General features: G+C 34.4%; 1 protein-coding gene across 2 annotated transcripts in view; it reads left to right on the top strand.

The window, feature by feature from the left end:
* The window catches only part of LOC123539500 (frizzled-5-like), a 74,297-nt gene that overhangs the window by 22,556 nt on the left and 29,430 nt on the right, over positions 1–22,311 (top strand). Inside the window, exons 1-2 of one of the 2 annotated variants that reach the window (XM_053529483.1) lie at positions 9,829–9,976; positions 13,591–13,657. The gene's annotated coding sequence lies outside the window, so the exon portion shown is untranslated. Of the gene's footprint in view, positions 1–9,828; positions 9,977–13,590; positions 13,658–22,311 lie in introns of those variants that run through there. The other variant, XM_045324149.2, reaches the window with a different exon arrangement.

Genomic DNA, 22,311 nt, shown 5'->3' with positions numbered 1-22,311 from the left:
TTGGGCAGCATATAATGCATCAACTATAAATGATGGAAGCTGCAACATGCCTAAAACAGACAGCTACTTGCTCCCTCTCTTCACTGAAAATGCTCATTCTGTAGGAATGATTAAGCACACTATGAGTGTTGTCAAATCTACTGTCCAGTTCCTGAACCCAGAACAGACTCCAATTCTAGTTATGGACCAACCACTATTTGCAATTGCAAAGAAAATACAGTGGAATTATCCAGATGCCTTTGGGGAAAACAGGATGCTTATCATGTTTGGAGGTCTACATATAGAAATGGCCAGTTTCAGAATACTTGCCGATCTTTTACATGGCAGTGGTTGGCTAAATGTGATCATAGCATCCGAAATGGCTGAAGCTGGTGTAGCTGAATCATTTCTTAAGGTATCAAATTTAGTGAAAACAAGATATGCACACCAAGTCACGGCTGCCTCACTCTCTGTTCTACAACATAAGGCGTATGACATATACATTGAAAGTGCCCCCAAAAAAGATCAGCTACCATTCAGCAAATGGTGTGAAAGCATGTCTGTTAACCACCCACAATTCAAATTTTGGTCCTTGGTACTTGAACTCGAATTGACAGTTCTTAAGTTTGTTGGGTCACTCAGAAAGGGATGCTTTAATGATTACATCCAATCATTGAGGATGATTATCCCTTGGGTGTTTGCCCTTGATCATGTAAACTATGCTAGGTGGCTTTCAGTTCATATCAAAGATATGTTAACATTGCCGATGTAGCACCCTAGTATACACCAGGAATTTTGTTCTGGGCATTTTGTAGCATACAAAAGTCGGAGAAAATTCTCAGCTATGGCTCTTGACCAAGCCCACGAACAGCTTAATGCTATGATTAAATCCGACGGCGGGGCAGTTGGCTTAACAGAAAACCCGTCCTCTCTGCGACGCTGGGTTATATCGGGACCAGAAATTTCGAGGATGATAAAAGAGTTTGAACAAGATTCAGACATTGCGCAAGATGATCACCATGAGCATAGTAACTTTTTTCAACAGCGTTGTATGAAAGATATAAATGCAATGGTTGAAACTTTTCGTGATTTGGGGAATCCATTTAGTGAGAAAAGTACAGAATTGCTGGTAATTGGGGAAAATACAATTATTGATTTGATATTGCAAACAATTTGGAGGATATAAAACGAAAAGTGGAATACCAGTTCAGTGAATTTATTCAAACAAGATTCATTGATAGGACAAAAAGCATAATGTCTCCGTTGTCAAAAAACAACATCCATATATTCTGTCAAAAACAAAGTTCAAAGAAGAATTCAGACAAGACAAGAGTTTTGAAAGAAGACTGTTCACTCTTTTCTCGCCTCTATATTGCGTGCCAGTCGCGAAATGGAGACCTAGATGATTTCTTTAAGCATGAGAATCAACCTTGGCCTCCATCATTGTCAAAACATGGAGAATGCCGCTCTGGCAACAAATGTGATCTCCTTACTTGCTTGGAAAACCTGTCTGCTACAAAGAAAAATTCTCCTACTGTAGATGCAATTATTTTTGACGGCGCTGTTGTAGTACAGATGTTGCAGCCTGTTGCATGTGGCACATTCCAAGAGTATGCTCAGAAAAGATTTATTCCCTATATTGTTCAGCAGTTGGAACATGTAAGGAGATTAGACGTAGTATGGGACATATACACAGGAAACAGTCTTAAAGCGGACACAAGACACAAAAGAGGTAGTGGCAAAAGGCCTCGGGTAGCAGCAATATCCCCTATTCCGAAAAACTGGTCTGATTTCCTTCGAGTGAACGAGAATAAAACAGAATTATTTAACATCATGATCAGAACAGTAGATACTGATGTTGTTGTAATATTGGTATCGAAACTCCACGCGATGCCTGTGAATGAGCTATGGATTGCGTTTGGTGTTAGCAAACATTTTCGTTATATACCTGCACATGAAATTGCAAACTCTCTTGGCCCATCGAAATCCAGAGCTTTACCAATATTCCACGCTTTGACAGGCTGCGACACTGTGTCTTACTTCTATGGGAAAGGTAAGAAGACAGCCTGGGATACATGGAATTTATTTCCAGCTGTAACAGAGGCATTTATTTGTCTTTCAGAGCCACAGCCAATTGTGAGTGAGGCTATTTGCACAGACGTGGAAAGGTTTGTAGTAATGATGTACAGTAAAAAAAGTCCAGAGTTCAGAGTTGACCAAGCAAGACGGCAATTATTTTGTCAGAAGTCAAAAGTACTTGAAGATATACCCCCTTCAAGTAGTGCACTGAAGCAACACATCAAACGTGCTTCCTTTCAGGGGGGTTCTGTTTGGGGTCAGGCTCTTGTTAAAATGCCACTATTGCCAAGTCCTTCAGAGTACGGCTGGAAACTTTGTAATGAGAAATGGTGTCCAGTATGGACAACATTGCCCCAGGCCAAGGATTCGTGCTACGAACTGATACATTGTGGCTGCAAAAAAGTGTGCAAGGGACGGTGCAACTGCAAAAAAGCAAACCTTAAATGCACTGAGCTTTGTTTCTGCGAGGGAAAATGTAAGTCATAATGAAAACACTTTTTTTCGCCAGAAGACTTTTATTTCTTGGCTGCACAAGAAGACAAATATTGTACAGTATGTATTACAGAGACTGAAACTGTAACACATTAATTAGAAACGGCTGAACGAAAAATATAAGTAAAATTTGATGTAGTAACAAGCATTTACTATTTGAAGAATATCGCGCCTATGAGCCCAGAATTCCAAATATTAATTAAAACATTACATGACAATAACTTTTAGAGAAAGAAATAGATAAAGAGGTTAAAAAGGGTACATGATTTGATTAATGATTTATCTACATGGCATTTAATTTCATGAAAAAATGGAGTTTATTGAAAGAAATGAAATTTTAAAACCATGAAATCATCATGTTTTCCATTTCATCAAATACGCATTAAGATTATTTTATATAGTTCCGTTTCTGTTCATTTTCCGAATACCATACACACGCATGCAAGTACTCACGCACACTAAGACACACGCGAGCACATGTCGCTTGCACACACGCATGTACGCACGCACACTAGGGTGTCAGAACTCAAAATCTTTATTGCGATTCAGACCTTTAAATATATAAGAAGACAACAACTACAAACAAGAGGGCCATAATGGTTCTAAATCGCTCACCTGAGTTACGCTGCTTGCTTGATGGTTATGTAAGGAAAACGTCTGTGAAATTATTTTAAAGTAGTGCTTGGGTTTTACGACAAAAATGTTGAAAAAGTGTCTATTAAATGAATACGAGCAAGTAATGCGTGTGTGTGGTGGCGACGACCGACTTTTCTCGGTGCTTCACTCTGAATTAGAGCTTTGCCGGTAAAAACTTTATAAAAATTTAACCAAAAATATCTAAGTTAAACAGAGGCATAACTCTGTCAATATTCAAATCAGAGTTATGGTATTTATTTCTCCTGTTGTAGACTTTGATAGTAAATAACTATTTCAAGTTTCAGGTCAATAGCTTTGATAGTAACAGAGATATATGATTTTATCAAAAACTTTAACGAAAAATCTAAGTTAAAAAGGGGCATAACTCTGTCAAATTTCAAACCAGAGTTATGGGGATTGTTTCTCCTGGTGCAGATTTTGATAGTAAATAACTATTTCAAGTTTCAAGTCAATAGCTTTGATAGAAACAGAGATATTTGATTTTATCTAAAACTTTAACGAAAAATTCTAAGTTAAAAAGGGGCATAACTCTGTCAAATTTCAAACCAGAGTTATGGGGATTGTTTCTCCTGGTGCAGATTTTGATAGTAAATAACTATTTCAAGTTTCAAGTCAATAGCTTTGATAGAAACAGAGATATTTGATTTTATCAAAAATTTTAACGAAAAATTCTAAGTTAAAAAGGGGCATAACTCTGTCAAATTTCAAACCAGAGTTATGGGGATTGTTTTTCCAGGTGCAGATTTTGATAGTAAATAACTATTTCAAGTTTCAAGTCAATAGCTTTGACAGTAACAGAGATATATGTTTTTATCAAAAACTTTAACGAAAAATTCTAAGTTAAAAAGGGGCATAACTCTGTCAAATTTCAAACCAGAGTTATGGGGATTGTTTGTCCTGGTGCAGATTTTGATAGTAAATAACTATTTCAAGTTTCAAGTCAATAGCTTTGATAGAAACAGAGATATTTGATTTTATCAAGAACTTTAACCAAAAATTCTAAGTTAAAAAGGGGCATAACTCCATCAAAATTCAAATCACAGTTATGGGGATTGTTTCTCCTGGTGTAGACTTTGATAGTAAATAAGTATTTTAAGTTTCAAATCAATAGCTTTGGTAGTAACAGAGATATATGACTTTATAAAAAAAATTTAACCACTGATTTATATGAAATTACTACTAGAGATGGAGCAAACACTTGTTCACGAACGGATGAACGGACGTTTAATAACGATATTTGTTTGCTGTAATATTGCGGTAGTCTGCGTGTACAATATTCAACGTAATTACGTAACAAATGAAGCTTTATAAATGATAGGAAAAAAATAATTTCTATTTTAACAGTATGTTCATAGCATTTTTCCTCATATAAGTCTATTTCAAGGCCCGTAACTCGTATAATCTCAGTCAACTTACCTTTTTTCACACCGTGATGGTCCATATATGTGTGTTTATTCGTATTTGAGCTTTCCTTACAGAAATATGCGTTAGGTGTAAGCACGGTGCGTGTGAAAATGCCACTACCCCTGTTTTTGATGAATTCAGGGGACATAACTTTGTCCTGCCTAATCATAGCTTTAAAGAGTAGTTGTGGTTGGGTTCTACATCAGAAATTTGGAATAAAGTGTTGAAGTAACATATACAACAAAAAATTTAGCTCTTCTAAAAAGTGCACAATTCGGCCATATTTTCAGCCTTATAGCCTACACTATATATAGAAGTAATGTTAAACACATTTCTAAGACGATAGAGTATAGTTTCTGAAAATAGTCTTTGTAAAGAAAAACTATATATCTACTTGAGAAAGAATTACGCACGAAAATTACGATTTTTTCTCTCTTTTTTATTTGTAAATAGATCCCGGGTCTGTAATTTATGGCTACTCAGACTCCACCAGTGGGCTCGAATCCTCAACTTCCATATTAAGGGTTCCGCCGCTCTAAACCTGCGCCTCAAAACGTCATATAATTTTGTCGGCTGTCATACTAGATGTGCGTGAAGTTGACAGCCTAGCAGCCTCCATTTTCGGCGCAACGCCGCTGAACGGCCGGCGTTGGGGCCATCGAGTGATCATGTGATGGCCCGAACGCCGGCCTTTCGGCGGCGTTGCGCCGAAAAGTGTTTATATATTAACCTATTAATTATTTATGATGCGTTTTAAGGTGAATTTATGTATTATTTAATTTATTTAGGTAAGTATTGGAGAATTATTTTGAAAAATGCGTCATAACATATTTATCTTTATTTTTTACCGAATTATTATTGATGATACTGTTATCTACTTGTTCTATTACTATATGTATCATACATTAGATATTTAAATGTACATCTTCGATCTTTCTATACAATTCTATACATGTACATTATAAGTCTTTATTCCATATATAATAGAAATACTTATGAATTTAAAATAAAAGATGTGTCTTTGTGATGAATACAGTCTTGACTCTAGTCATGGAATGATAATTTATACTTAAAGAAAGATGTACTTTTTTTTTCATTTTAATATCTCTTTATAAGATTATTATGAGTTAATCACATATGATAATGCATTGTGCTATTCCTGCAGTCATTGAAATGAAAGATATTCGATCATATTCTTTCAATGAAAATCTATTTTCACAGTCTAATATCAAATTGTTCAAGAAATATTCCAATCAGTATAACATCAGGTTAGCTGAGGCTCCATATTTTCGTGCACTCTTAGACTATTTTAAACAATTCTGGCGTTGAAAACTTTCATCTAAGTTTGAAATTCTCTTAGGTGCTATCCTTGAAAATCGTAAACATAAACGGGCTAAGAATCTTAAAAGTATCTTAGAAAAAAGTCATGAAATCTTAAGGACGCTCGTCTTGAAATCTAAGATAAAGACTCGATTTCTAAGATATGTTTCCCTATTATTTTTGTTCTGTCTTAGAAAAGATCTTAAAAATATATATTTCAGACATATATATCCTTTACGAAAATACGGGCAGAGTAGATGATATTATATGCATTTCATCAAGAATAAAATAACAGTAACTTGATCATATTTACCTTGGTTATAAATCCGTGCTTTCTGCAGACCAAATTATCAGAATTATTTCTAAATTATATTTTGCACCACTTTTAAATTTTCAGCAGATTGGCAATTACCGCCAAAAAACAAAAGATTATCACTTTCCCAACACTAACCCCGCCTCTCTTGATTAATATACCTGATTATTAAATGTCGGGAAAAAGAGACCCCACAAGATTGGTGATGATCAGAATACAGGATGTTTATTAAAGACACTGATTCTGGTATGCAAGGTATGTGACCTATGGTCTGCATATTGGCGGAAAGTGCCAATATACAAGACTGGACGATTGATAGACTTGCTTCTGTTTATCATATTAAGCTACTGTATAGCTGCTGTGCAGTACATAGATTGCATGTAATATTTTTGAATTATATTAAACAAACAAAGTGATAAAATACAACAGCATATTTATTTTTCAATTCAACAACATCACGCACATGAAAGGTCATTTAGTTTCTGATGATTTTTAAACAATATTAAACCATTTTCTTATACACGAAAGGGCTTTTCTGGTTTTAATCAAATGCGTTTCATAAAACTACAGGAAGTTTGAAAGATTCATCTAATTTTTTAGTCTGTATATTGTGTATATACAATACAATCTTTTTTATAATTATTTAGGAAATTGTTTCCTTCACGTAACATATTGCGACATTTCTCTGGCACGCGGTCTCAATATTGAAAGAAAAATGAGAAATGTCACGCATGCGCCTGCGAATTAAATTTGATAACATATCGGACCACCCGAACAAAGCTGAAAATTATCAATCATTGGAAATATCAAAACAACGTAGTTCATGAAAACACATTAAATATCAGGGTGCCCATTTGATCCGGTGGCAACCAATAAATGATAAACAAGAAAGCATGCAGAAATATAGGCTGTTTTTGTTGGTGGTGGTGGTGACGGTTTTTTTTCTGTATCTTATTGGGAGTTGTTTAAAATAGAAAAAAAGATCACTTTTAGATCAAATATGCACTTTCTAAATGAGTTTTGTACTGGACATTTATGTTGATTACTCATCATTCAAATGTCACGTGCACTATCGTTGCAACAATATGTTATTTGACCGCGCAATTTTCGTAGCGCGCAGTACAAAAAAGTAATCGAAAGTTTATAAAAGAAGTCGCGTGCATGTAATATATTACTATCGAAATGTTAAATACATTTACCGACAAAAATCTTGAAAAACTCATTGCTCAAATATGCATGAAATTTTGTGCACATTTAAACAACCAAGTCTAAAGGCTAAGGTATCATTTGAACGCTAGACACAATACCAAATGCATAATGTCAGTCGCGGATACAATTATACTATTTTGGTATTTTATTTAACTGATTTACTATTCTCATTTGATGATCCATTTAAAATAATTTCCCGCCCCTTAGACCGCCTTTTTATAAAATGTTTTTGTTTGTAATGTATTTAGAAGAAATCGGATACTCAGCATGTTATTCACTGAGGACTGGACGAGAGCGGTTATTTCAGCCCCTGTGCTAATACCAAATATGTTAGCAGGTAGAATTTAAAACTGCGTACTAAATCGTGTTGTTCGTTTAATACGATGCTTCAAATAAACTACAAATGGCAATATTTAACAAGTAACAGATTTACTTCTAAATATATCACACTGATCTGGTATGTTGAATGCACTGTTTTCTTTTCGATATACCTTGATAAACATACGTTATTTCCCCCGAAATCTTAGTTGAAATGTTTTGGTATGACACATTGAAGATGTCGAAATAAAACGATAATTTTGCATTATGTACTATGGGTTATATCTCGAACAACCGTATTAGACCTTCCTGTTTATATCAGTAATTCTAAGCTATGTCATTGGTTAATTTTGTTTATTGATTACATGATAATAACAAATAACCCATATTACGGTCATTCCAATCCGCGCGTTACTTAACTGGCATGTACGTTATTTGACAGTCCCATAATGATCTGATTTAACATGACCTAATTTCTACCGCCCGCCACAGAAGTCAACAAGAAAGCAAATCCTAAGAAGGTCGTTTGCCAAATACTAGATTCAAGACTTTTTAAAGTGATCATATAATACAGTTGCCAATAAACATATATTTTCGCAGTGGCTGTGGAATAGGCCCTTGATTTGTCGAATTAGACCTCGGTCAGCAAATACAGCAAACTTTCACTCTATTAACGGGGCCTTTTATAAATTTTTAGTGCCAAATCTCAGCTAAATGGATATATAATTGATTGACCACGCCTTGCAGTGCACGAGACACAAATGTCGGTGTTAGCTTTGTTTACAAAGAGGCGCTTCCTAAGCCGTGATGTCAGTGTCGCTGCCTTTAAAACCGCCATTGTTTAGAGCCCGGCGTCAAATTGTTTTATGCGAAGCGCTACGGATTGTCCATGGTTCAGCCTTCCTACCCATGCCTAAATTCGATTGAGATTCAACCATGTCGCCAGATGACCATGAACTTTACTTAATTCCATGCTAAAGTTTAGAATATGACATTTACATACCTTAATGATGTTTAGCATGCAATCATACAATTATATGTTTCACCTGAAGTAAGGGGTCAGTACTTGCTGATAGGGGTGCAAAGCCTCTGTCAAACAAGGACTTGGAGTTTCACAGTGGGTTGCCTTTAAATCTAGGATCAAGAAATATATTGCTTAATACTTAGCTTTACGCGAGGATTAATTTTCGTGAGGTGAGGGACTTCGCGAAAATAGCGAAAAATAAACCCTCGCGAAAATTTCTGCTTTAACAGTACAACTAAACTTGATGAAAATGGTTATTTCTGCGATTCAGTTTTAACATCCTAAACAGAAAGTACAACCCTAAAGGAGGGACTGTATTTTTCAAAACCAACGTCAAAAATGTTTGGGAATCACAGGAGGTTTGGTACTGTCACATTTGTGGTATGTAAACGTGTCATTTATTTCAAGTCTTTCCATGACTATTATCAAAAACTAACATCAACAGTATAAAAGCCTCGTTTTACTTGCTAAAATTTATTTGCTCATTATCCTCATCAAACATGCATCGTCTTCTTCTTTATTATCGTCAACATTATCACCGCCACCATCATCATCAACAACATTATCATCAACAACATCAATATCTTTATAATTCCTCCTCCTCCTCCTTATCATCATCATCATCACCACCACCACCACCACCATCATCATCATCATCATCATCATTATAAGTGCCGTCGTAGAAAATGTCCTTGTATTCTGTATTTATCTATCTTTCTTTTATATAATTCACCATCGTCTTCTTCTCTTACTTTATAATAATAATCATCATCATCATCATATCATCAACTAAACGAGATTGCCATCTTCTACTTCTTCATCACCATCATGATTCTTGTCGCCATAGTTTTATACATCATTACCGATAGCAATATTCGGTAACGTCTCGCGAGAAAAAAAAAAGATGCTTAGGCCAGAATCATCAAGTAAGGATATATCGCACAGTGGTTTAAATTTCGTTCGCACAGAGAAAAACTTTATCGGCTTAACATGAGCCCCTGTGCCGCATATCTACCGAAACCTGATCTATTGTAGAAGTAAACAGGAATAAAAAACAGTTTGTTTCAACTACTGTTGCAGTTAGAGAATTAGAGTGGTACAGTTTAATTATAGACTTTGGACTCTATTGTGTTTATTTTTGTGAGGAAGTTTTAATGGAGTAATTACTTATAGCTGAAAAGGTAAATTTAGAGTAATGTAATTTCATTAGCAGGATGTAGTTTTATATATTTAACTTAAGTAATTTAATTATTCAGTTTTTTGAAAAATGATTTGATTATAAACGTTGATAAATAGATTTTACTTTTATGTGAATTTAATGAAATGAGAGACTTTTTCAAGAAAGAGACACGCCTCTAGATTTGTGTCAACGTTTTCGACATTTAGAGAGCGTGTTTTTAATTATGTTTAAGTGTTAAATTTTATATAAAAAGTAAAGTCAGCGCGTTGGATCAGGCAATATTATGAAATGTTTCTTTACTCAAATCATCGGCCCTTTTGTGCTAAAGTTCAGCAATAAATTGACGAAAAGATGGTTATGGAAATTTCTGATGTCATGTAATGCAACACTTATTGAATGGCTTAACGGTCAGTAGTATAGATTATTGCTTTCGGTACTTCGGACATCGGGTGCAATAGTTAAGGCAAAATCTGACCAAAAAATGCTATGGAAATTTAGTTCTGATGTCATGTAATAAACACTTATTGAATGGCTTAACGGTTAATAGTCTATATCATTTGCATTCGGTACTTCGGACCTCGGGGGAAATAGTTTTTACTATTGACCGACAAGCTATTTGATAAGTGTATATACCCACAAGTATAAGAATCGGTACTGGTGTCTACAGGGTTTTATCCTATTGTACTTTTTATGTAGATAGGAGGTAATATTTAGCTGTACTGTATTTACTATCACACGGGTAATAGATGAGTTGCTGTTACAATACTGATAATAAGACGTGTATCTCACGGCATGTCCCTTTTATGAGAAAAAAGAGAATAATATTTCCTCAACAAAATAAACTGAATGATTAACGATTGTAAGTCAATAAGAAGTGTGGTTGTTGATTTTATTCTTTATCCATTTCAGAAAGGAACAGTGTCGGGTTAGCAGGTTTTACTTGCAAATTAGTATTAATTAAGCTTGAAATTGAAGAAGTGTATTCTATCTGTTTCAGAATATACAGTGTCATGGATTAAAGATTATGCTAATTTATATACTTCATGGTAATTTATCATGATTTTGTCCATACAATGAGAGGGAAATTTATGAGGACACCTCCTAGTTTATAAACTTTAGGATTAACATCATGTCATTACTATAAGTATATACAACTCATTGTTGCGGGATCCAAGCCCCATTAAGAATGTCAAACTTGCAGGTCAATGGCACTACCAATGTGCAGTGCTGTATGACGTAAGTTGCGGCGAAGCGGCGTAGAAAACATAATCAAAACACACTTTCAAAAGCTCCTGATGTTTACTTTGAGAATAACGTATTTTATAATTATTGTTGTTCATAATAATTTGTCAGTTTATCAAAATTACTGTGTTGTGACATAATAATAAACTGCTCCTGAAATTAAAGTACGTTGTTAAAAAATGCAACACACTGTGGCAGGATTACGTAAAAGGTTAGATATTCAACCAATTGAACATCTGTAATTTCACCAGCTAGTATATTAGTGTCTCGCCAATACACAAAAACAAACAACACAAAATAAAATAAAAGAAGTCAAGTTAGAACAAAAAGTTTATTGGTTCCTGGCTTAAACATATACATGTCCATCGCAGTGTCACATGTTTTGTGGTTTGAAACTAACATAAACATACAAATTATACATGCATGTAGAAAAATATAACATAAGTACATTATGAGAACAGTGTTGTATTCTAACAAGAGCTGATTTGTCATAAACAACGGTGATAAAATCTGCAGTAAACAACGGTTGAAGCACGGACCGGTGAGGGAACATTAAGACGTCAGTTACGTCAAATGCCGAATGTTGTCCAATTTATTACTAATCGGGTGAATAAAGTTTGACATATTTTTTAAAAATTTTCAATGAACATGTTAGAATACAAAACAAAACAAAAACAAAACAAAACAAGGACTTTCTTTAGTTTATCGTTTAATATACCACGGGCCATCATTTAGACGCTTCGATATATAACCACTCGAGCTGACGCACTTGTGGTTCCATTCCTTCACAACTGAACTCTAAACAGCAGTAGATCGGATGAGGAACGACGCAAATGTCTTTTTGAAAAATAATTGAGCAAGAATTACAAAATTTTACGAATGAATACTATTATAGATCATAGTTTATAGAATTTCTGTTAACTATTGCAAGGCAGATACATCTGGCTTTTTTTTTTTAAATCATATCACATATAAATTGAAGAGTTTATAATATGAGCCACGCCATGAGAAAACCAACATAGTGGGTTTGCGAACAGCATGGATCCAGACCAGCCTGCACATCCGCGCAGTCTGGTCAGGATCCATGCTGTTCGCTTTCAAAGCCTATAGTAATTAGAGAAACTGTTAGCGAACAGCATGGATCCTGTCCAGACTGGGTGGATGCGCAGGCTGGTCTGGATCCATGCTGGTCGCAAAACCACTATGTTGGTTTTCTAATGGCACAGCTCATATTTCTAAACTTGTTTAAATATGACCATGTATTATAAGTACGTAGGTAAGAGACGTAGAGAAAGATTCTCAGATTAGAACTTACATAATAATGGTCACCCTGTTAATTTATCATGAGACATACATAACACCACTTGTAACAATTACTCAATCTCACTATTTGTAAAGAAATGTTATGATGTAATAAAATTATGATAATATTTTCAGTAAAGTACTAAACTTTTAGAGGGAAAAAAATTAATTACTGAAAAAAAAGAAAAGAAACTTATAGAGAAGACGGCTAGGCATCTTTCGGATACAGAGCCATAAATAATGTTAAGCCAGAGTTTTTACAATTCTGACAGCTATTAAATTATCCAAGTGTCATATTGGGTCTGTCATTAATTATGTCTAATAAGATGATTTTCTTTTCATAGTTGCAACACTATACATAAAATATGGCAACATATCTCAAATTTTTAGCTTTGTAAAATAACAAATAGACCTTGTCAATTATTAATGTGTTTTTCATCTCTCCATATTTTATGAGCTATCGGGCTTATATTAATATCATCAGGAAAAAGGGGAAAATACATTTTATTGTTATAATCAACATAAATTTCACTGGGAAAATAATTGGTTTGAATAATTTACATATTTTTCCTCTTATAACGTAAGTCTGGTTGCATTTTTATTGTACTTTTCCACACTGGCAAAAAGATTTTTATGTTTATTTTTGCAAAACAAAGTGTTTCCCTTTATCATGTTTTGTTGTTGTTGTTGATGTTGTTGTTGTTGTTTAAGCCGTTTCTTTCAGACCTTTCAAAATCCATATATATGTTGAATTTAAAGCCAACAAGCGACAAAGTAGACTGTAACTTACTTCGTTTGATTTAAAGAATAGTAAAAGCCGTAACTGTCATTTATCACCTGGCGATTTAATGTCAAGTCTGCAAGCGGTAGTCAAAATCTGCATTTTTGTGTCCTAATATAATATTTATTATATTTGTGCATGGCATTCGCAGATTTTTCTATATTTTCAGATCCGGACTGTCGTTTCTTTCTACTTCCAGTCGTAAGAACTGCTTTCAAAAGTTTTTGCTGACGGTTTGACTCAGACAGCGATAAATGGATATTTAACCGTAACATTTCTTTATATTACAGGAAATGGTCATTATGAGTTCATTACGCATGCGCATGTAGAACCAAGACCAAGATCCAAGCGGTTCACGTAAGTTGATTGGAATATATTGTTTTTTTTATATAATCGTACTTTGAATATCATTCGTTAATTCTGGTATTTTGTAATGTGACAGCACACATTATGTGATAAAAGTACACTTCTATGTTCCTAAGAGTTCATACAGTTGCGTGTACAGTATTTATTCAAAGGGAAATTGACGTCATTCGTTTAAATATGAGATGAATAAAATACGTTCAGAAAAAAAAACACAAACATATCCTGTAAAGAAATTTCATATAACATTTATAACCCACTTCAGTGTCATATCATACAGCTTTTTATACATTAATTAGGGCCGAGCTTTTTGCCTGTGTTTTTTTAAATGATGCTTAATTGCAATAAAAAAAGACGATGTTTTTACTTTACGAATCTGGATCGTTATACATGTAGATGTTTTACCAGAATGTATACATTTTAAAATTTGCAATATAATAACTTAATATCTTTCGGACTCACACGATTTTTTCTTGTATACCAGTTAATTATGATATGTATTCAAAGCCACATCTTATTCAGAAATACTATAGTACATCATGGTACAGTGTTCCCATTTTTGTATGAAATACACTCAAAGCCATGTATATTTCTTGCACAAAAGGAAATAACGAGTTTGTTCTTATTGTGTAATTATTCAAGTGTGCATACTTTTGAAGTTATAAATCGCTGAAATGTCAAAATCGTCAATGAACTGCGGCACGGTTCGAGTAGTAAACGTTCGAACATCGCCGCGACGTCACAACGTTTGCTTTCCGTGAGCAACGTCAAGTTAAAATGCTGGTACGACATGACGACGTGATGTTTTAAAGCAAGTAAGCTATTCATGAACTTGTGTCAGTAGATTTCAAGGGAATTGATATACATGTACATTATAGCTGTAAATAGTTTTGTCGTAGGAAATACATTTGGACTGTAAATATGGCAATATTACAATAACTTCGTCCGCGGTAGAAGATAGAAGTATGCATTCAAATATTCCATTTACTGATCATTACACAGTTTCCAACTTCTGAAAACAGAAAAAAAAATGCGAACTGGTTTTGTATCGTCTAACTTGCTCCATTGTCATTCTTTTACGTGGGAATTTTGTGTGTGAAACTTTTCTACGTAAAAACGATCATTTGTTATTTGAAAAACAGCAAATCATTTCTGTTAAAACTTTAAACTATTGCATAGCATATTCTTTCTCGTTCCTATTAATTAAACCAAATAGTTTCACAATACCTTCATTTTTACGAATTTTGTGCAAATCATTGTGTACATTCGTATAAATAGGTATAATATAACAGTCTGTGTGTATTTTCTTTCATTGTGATAGAGCGACGTGAAAAATAAACTCAGAAATTAAAATCTGATCTCAAAAAACAAGGAGGAAATACAGTTTTAAAGGTGTTTCTAGTTTCAGAAAAAAGGGATGTTACTACTTTTTTAACAAAAGATGTATTTCATCGACTTTATGCATAACGAGGTGTTTTATGTACGGTACTGCCATATCCTGGGCGCTAAATTTACGCATGCGCACTGAACGGAAGTAACGGTTTTGAGCGTTTTCGGCTATATTTTCAAAGCCAGGTGGCAACAGTATGCGAAATGCGCATGCATATTTTCTATTTTATCTTATACGGCACTTTATTCCCCCAATTATTATAAGTTACACTAGGTCCATAATAACGACGAATTGAGCTAATGCTTTATCAAAAGACCATTACTTTATTCACTTCATCTGTATATTTGTGTCCTCTGTTTCAATAGTTAAGTCAAATATAAGCTTGAGTCACGCAAAATTGAAGTCTTTGTTTAATTTTCAAAATAAACTTTTAAGGTATTGCGCTAGACTTTGTTTACTGCGCATGTCTAAATCTATAATATAGTGGCCGAAAACACTTTACTGGTATCCATGCAGACAGCGGTTTTCTTGCTAAACCGGCAAAAGAATTAAGATCTCGTTCAAAAATATGAATGGAAAAAGCAGAAATTAGCCTTTTAAAATTTTTAGTAACAGATATCCTAAGTCAAATATAAGTTAGTGCACTTATTGCAGTATCTTGTGTTTATAACTTTTGGCAATTTCTGGTTTGGAAACAAGAGAAACTTGAAGAAAAGGGAGAAGTACTGTATTCGTTATTAAAGTTATGTAGAGTGGAAATAGCCTGTACAGTATATAATTACTTATTTAAAGTCAAATCCGGGCTATAACGTAAGAAAAAATTACTGGTAACTGCAAACTTAAAAAATAGCTATATCATTTTTATCAAAATACCAGTTTCATATCATTACCATATTTGTCAAGTGTACATACTAAGTGTGACATGTCAACAGACAAAGCAGTCTAACATTATATAGTCTGCGATATAAAAAAAAAGATTGACGCGCGGACCGGTGAGAGAACATTTTGGCATGAAATAGCTCCTTGACGCCCAATTCATTAATACTCGGGCGAATGTATTTCAGTATATTTTGTATCGTAATATTTTAATGAGCATGCTAGAATGAAAATAAGCAATACCTGTTTGTGGTTTATCATATGGTTTACCACGGTCCATCGTTTCTATAATTTAGATGCATCTGAAATTTAAACCGTGGTAAATCAAACGATAAACACCGCGAAGTTGCAGATTTTAGAACACAAACTGTATGTGCTCATTAGATGTGACGTTGTGTTAAAAAAACGTGTTAGGAATTCATTGATTTTATCAAAGGTCGGGTATATAGGTTCGTGTTAAATTAGGTATATTATAAGCATATATGCACAGATATGTTGATTTCACTTTTAAAAAGTTCGGTGGACACACGATGACGATATACAAATTTCATCTGCTCATGTTGGATTATACCCGGACATTTTATTTAGTCCGTATGTGTGGTGATTTTATGGTTTTACATTGATTTTATCAAAAACAGTAGCTATGATAATGGCTAAATTTAGACTGATCTAACATCTGCACGGGATCTGCAGCGGACAAAAAAAAAGCCGTCTGCTTTAAAAAGGCAGACATCATGTTTTTTCACCAATCAATGGTCTATCTGTCAGATTAAGGTTCAAGTAGGGGTTTACATGTGACGGCTGTCAGAAAAAAGATATTTATTTGACATTAGAACAAGCTGATTCCATTGATTTGTCTGCAGTAACCAATAAGTGATCGATGCGTTCCGGAAATTGACGGAAATGTGCGAGTTAAGTACATCCATGCCATACCTTTTCAAGTCTGTAATCTAAAAAAAAACGTTCTATGTTTCATATAAGTTGTACACATTAATTTCAACCATTTACAAGTTAGTTAATTTATTGTTTACATTGTGGTACAATCGTCAAAAAGCCTATACTATACCATTCAAATATAATCACGAAAAAATCCGTTAATATTTTTAAACAAGCCAATAAAAACTGCTCAGTTTCAATAAAATCAAACAGCGTGCTATCTAAACGTAAATGAATACCCCCATATTACTTAAAAAAGGCATGTCAGCCCATAGAATAGAGTAAAACGAAATGCACAAAAAGTCCATTTTTCGCAAATTACAATAGAGAGGCCGATCTTTGTAAAGTGTCAAAATTTATCTTTTAAATCGACAAGCGGAGACCCTAGCTGTCATGTTATGTCAAAAGAGGGTAAAAAAGTTTTTTTGTTAGGTTGACATATCAATATAAATGTTTTCTGTGTTCTTCCTTTAACAAAATTGCGGACATAATTATGGTATAGTAAAATAGAAAGAAAATATGAAATTATTTTTTATTTGATTTCGATCTCTTTGCTTACTATAACTGTCTGTCAAATGTGGCCCAAATAAAATTCTTTTTTGCTTGTCAGGTCTTTCACGCAATATGTTTAATTTTTAAATGTGTATTGTACGTAAATGTATAGTGTAAGTAACAAAGGGGAATAAGTTGAATTTAAATAGATGTACATGAAATCGGCATCATTGTTTAACTGAAGGTTATAGGGAAAACTACATGCACATTTTCTCAACAGTGTCCTATGTACTCTGTATAGTGAAACGATACAATTTGGTTTGACATGTACATTCCAAACAGAAACCTTTAAGAAGTATTTAACTTGTTTTGAACTTACTTAACTAACTCGCAGGCGGAGTTTCCGGCAAAACAAACAAGCAGTAGATAGTGCCGAATTTTGAGAACCAGTCACAAATCTCGAGTATTTGATTGGTTATTTCAAAGCACAGATTGCAGATTGACCAATGCAACTCTCGTAATTTTGGACTGGTCTCCGAACTCAGTTTTATTATCATGAAATATGTCATATTATGAGATGCGGTCGTACAGCGTGCACGATTAGCTTTCGCCAACTGCACTGACTTTGAAAAATACATAGTGGTACAAGGATAGGGTGTTGAAGTCCAGCTGTTCATTATAGCATTGGCGGTGTCCTAAGATCTAAAAATGGCGTATTGGTCAGTCACGATTTATTACAGAGAAAACTGTTGCCGTTTTATCTTCGTTGATTGTGGTTTTATTGGGCAATTTTATTTTTTATGACAGCTTATTTCATCATATTCCGATAGTTTAGCATAATATGAGCATTATTCTAATCAGATGATGAAAAAGGGGATGTTTTGTTTCGTAATTTGTATCAGGGTCACATCTGAAATAAAAAAAAACAACTTGTTTCTTACTAGTAAAAATAAACGGTGGGCACATATATTTCACCCTTTACTTGATCGTAATCATTTTAAAAATAAATATGATCACTTTCAACCATTTTCATCCATAATCAGCGTTAAATTAGCATATCAAATTTTGTCAAAATTGGTAACCCCATCCCGATTCCCGGGGTTTTGTAAAAACGAACAATACTTTTTGGTAAGATCACGGTGTCGTATAATAGTGAAGTATTTCAATTACTTCTTACGCTAAATGTCATCCAATACTTTGAATAGTTTCGCTTTCTAGTGACTTAATTCAAAATGTCACATAGTGAAATTTATGTGCGGAAATCAGGCATGGTGACAAATCAAGACTAGCATGTATGATAACTCTGTTTTCGGTTCAGTAGAATACAGTATGATTTACTTCCCTTGTGTCATAGGTTTTTATGTCACTCTAAACTTTTGTAAGTACGTAAGTTTGGAATTTTAAAGCATAGTGCGAAAAAAGTACTGAATGTTTTCATTTGGAGAGGTTGATATTCTTACCATGTTGTCAAATGGGAACGAAAATATCTGTTTTGAAGAGAGAGAGTTCGATTTTCAAAGGTGTCGTCAACAGAGGGGTTTTACTGTACAACGTTTCATTGTTTTAACCGGTTTTATAATCAGGACAAATGACGCTTGACTCCAGCCGACCTTACTGAATGTAGTGTGACGTCTAATTAAGATACAAGTTGTGATGCTCAGACCATTGGTAAATGTATCTAAGCCAAGAGGGTCCACAGGTGGTTGGGAACCCAATTAAACCCCCAACCCAAGTGAAATCCGACGAGTATTCATTTTTGATATCACTAGTCAAAAGTTTAGGCTCGCTTCATTTTCAAAACTTTTTCAGTAGTGTTTTAATTGCTGAAGTTGAGTAGCCCCGAGTCACCTCAAATTCTTCCAGCCCCTTAACTATAATCCTTGATCAGCCCCTGGTAAGTATTTATCATAGATTCTTATATGTTTTAATAGGGAAAAGCTGTGTGGGACCTGGTGTGATATTTTTTCTTTTCATCCTGATAAAACATTAAAAAAGTAGAAGAGGAAAGATTGACGATATTTTTGCAAATTTGAAACGCCACATCTCGTAAAATCTCGTAAATTCTCGAATGTTTATCTTCTTTTCCGCGATAATTAGCACAATATATCATAAACAAAGGATCTGTTAAGCATACCGGTTATAATCTTTGCACCAAATCATGTGCAGTGTTATCAATATTTTGCCACAATCAACGCAAAAATACAAGAATCCTATCTAACCACGTGCCCCAGTCGCTGCACGTGTTTCTTGATTAGGCGATCGGGTTATTAGCGTTCCACGCTCTGTGTATGTAAAAAATATAATCAACATGCTCAAAAATGCCTTCATGCGTATGAGACGTTACGCAATATTTCATTTGTATATCTTTCTTTGTTTTGTAAATGTCTGGTTGGAAATAAAAAAAAAATATATTATAATTCAGAAGATGAATTATTGCAATGGAATCTCGAGGATTTATACAAAAACATCATAGGTCCGACCCCCGGAAGAGAATTTTAAGTTCTACGTGACGATCTGATAAAAAACATCCTTTCTGAAGTCTTTCTGCTAACTCTGATTCATTTGAACAAATTGACAGTTTTTGCGGAAAACACTTTTTACTGGTACAGAATCAAGGAACACCGTTTAGGTTAACTGTCCGCCGTTAAATAACTGAAGTATGTACTCAAACTGGAAATGCAACTATAGGGTCTTTGGAACATGACCTCTTTTTAGAGGTGGTTAACAGTAAATTCGAAAAACGCACTCACCACAATATTTGTTTTTCGTAAATTTTTGTAGTACCAAAAGCAGAGAAAATGTAGTTAAATGCACATTTGCTTAATACATATCTTTCAGAACCTTTGTTTTTAAAATTTATATGTAGTCAGATATATACAGCCAATGCTAGAAGGGGATTCGGATAAAATAGCAAAAGATGAACATTTTTTTTTTTTTTTGATATATTGTCTAGGGTAAGCCACGGAAACAGCCGAACGGAAATATCCGAACATTTGCTAATTGAACATAAATTCAGTCTAGTTCTCGAATTTCTTCCGCTGACGGTAATTAGGTTGTAACTGTCAGCGGAATAATAAAATTCATCTATAACCTTCACATAGCCGTGTCGGAGGTCTGACTGCCGATACAAAACGTGTTGAATGTTAAATAAAAACGTTTACATTCATGGAGCGCGGGATTTATTTACGAGCTCTTCATAAATAAAGATAAAAAGTATCGCAAGTATACTATTGTATCCTTTTAAATACGTCGCGGGAAATTAAAGTAAGTAAATAAATTCTTGAAGTTCAGCCCATATTCCCTGGCAATCATGAAAAAATGATGAAAAGTAGCAAATTGGCATAATTATTAATATTGGAATAGTTTTTTTTTCTCATATGAAAGACACGTGATAAGGTCCGCCGAGGGTGCGTGACAAAAATGTTTCATTACTTTACTTCAGTGTGTAATTAATGTCGGGTGTAAAGGGTTTCGAGACTTGTTTGATCTTTACAGATATAGTATTATATTTTAGATGAAAACCCTTCACGCATAGTCCTCAAAAGTGTTACAAGTACCGTTTTAATGATGTTCTTTATTCAATATACATGTACTGAACTTAACAGGTGGCCCTAACAGGACACCGTAGTAACTGAACACACGGGTAGTTTTTGTTAATGCTGGAAATACTTTATAATTTATTTTTTATGTAGTACAGTAAATAATAAGTATTCTTAAGAAGTTGATAAATGTTTTTGGATGCTAATTTGACGCCGGCTGTCTGTATAGAAGACTGATAAGCCCCGCCTGATCGATGTAGAGATGTGAATGGAATATCTCAGAAACTAGAAACACTGTTTTGTTGAATAAATATGCCAAGCAGTCAGTGTCAGACATTTGTCTGAGAAAAATTCAAAAATGTAAACTAAAAAGATCTTGACATATTTTATACAAATATATACAATCCATGCACAGAAATAAATAACTTCAAGTGAAATAACGCATTAAGCCAGGTTGTGAATAATGACATGCCAAATTGCCAAAAATCCTTTTTCTATCATATTGACGTTTGCTATTCATTTAAGGTAGTCACATTACACTTTTTTAAAAATTTATTTCTATATCCGCTAATTTACAAAACTTGCTTATACGAGGCCAATACGGTGGCACTGTGCATTAAACATTGTCAAGTTGAATGGAACTTGACTTCCAGTAGTTCGTCGGCAACTTAACGTGGTTGGTTAGTTGGGTTGGGTTTAACACCGTTTTTCAACTGGACTTCAGTTATGTTACGGCGGGCAGTACACCGAACCCAATTTACCTGGATTCGTTACTCGTACAAACCTGTTTTCCGCAATTAACTGCCGACTTCCCCACATGAATCTGAGGTGGAGGACGAATGATACCAGACACAATGTCTTTTATCAAATCGTCATGGAGAACATATACGCCTCGCCCCGGGGATCGAACTCACGACCTCGCGATCCGTACATCTGCGCTCTCCGTATTGAGCGAAGCGGGCGGGCCATTAGAGTCAGTTTAGTTAGGCTGTTGGCTAGTCAGTTCCATTGGTTGCGTGGCTAGTCAATTTTGTAACGTGACTACCGAAGCAGTCAGTTAATTACTTTCTCTATTTTGTGACCACATCCCTTTAAGTGGCATGACTTTGGTAAGAATATACAACTTATCCCCCCCCCCCCCCCCCCCCACACCCACCCCTCCCCCCCACCCCCCAAAAAATGTAGTTACTGGGTATTTGTAAAATAAATCCTCATTTGAGTAATCTGACACATAAAATGAACGCAAAGAAATGACATGTTATAATGTTCACTCCTTGAAATGTTAGGTTTTTAATTATAAGAAAATGTGTTCATGTCTGTAGTCAGAATTTATTTTCTTAAGCATTTCAGTATCACAATTTTAGTAAACAAAACGAAGAAAAACTATGTTGATAGTATACATGTACATTTGTTCA

The sequence above is a fragment of the Mercenaria mercenaria genome, chromosome 18, assembly GCF_021730395.1.
Source record: "Mercenaria mercenaria strain notata chromosome 18, MADL_Memer_1, whole genome shotgun sequence".
NCBI classification, from domain to species: Eukaryota; Metazoa; Mollusca; class Bivalvia; order Venerida; family Veneridae; genus Mercenaria; species Mercenaria mercenaria.
Note: the sequence above shows the minus strand (reverse complement) of the source record. Positions and strands in the feature narration are given on the sequence as shown.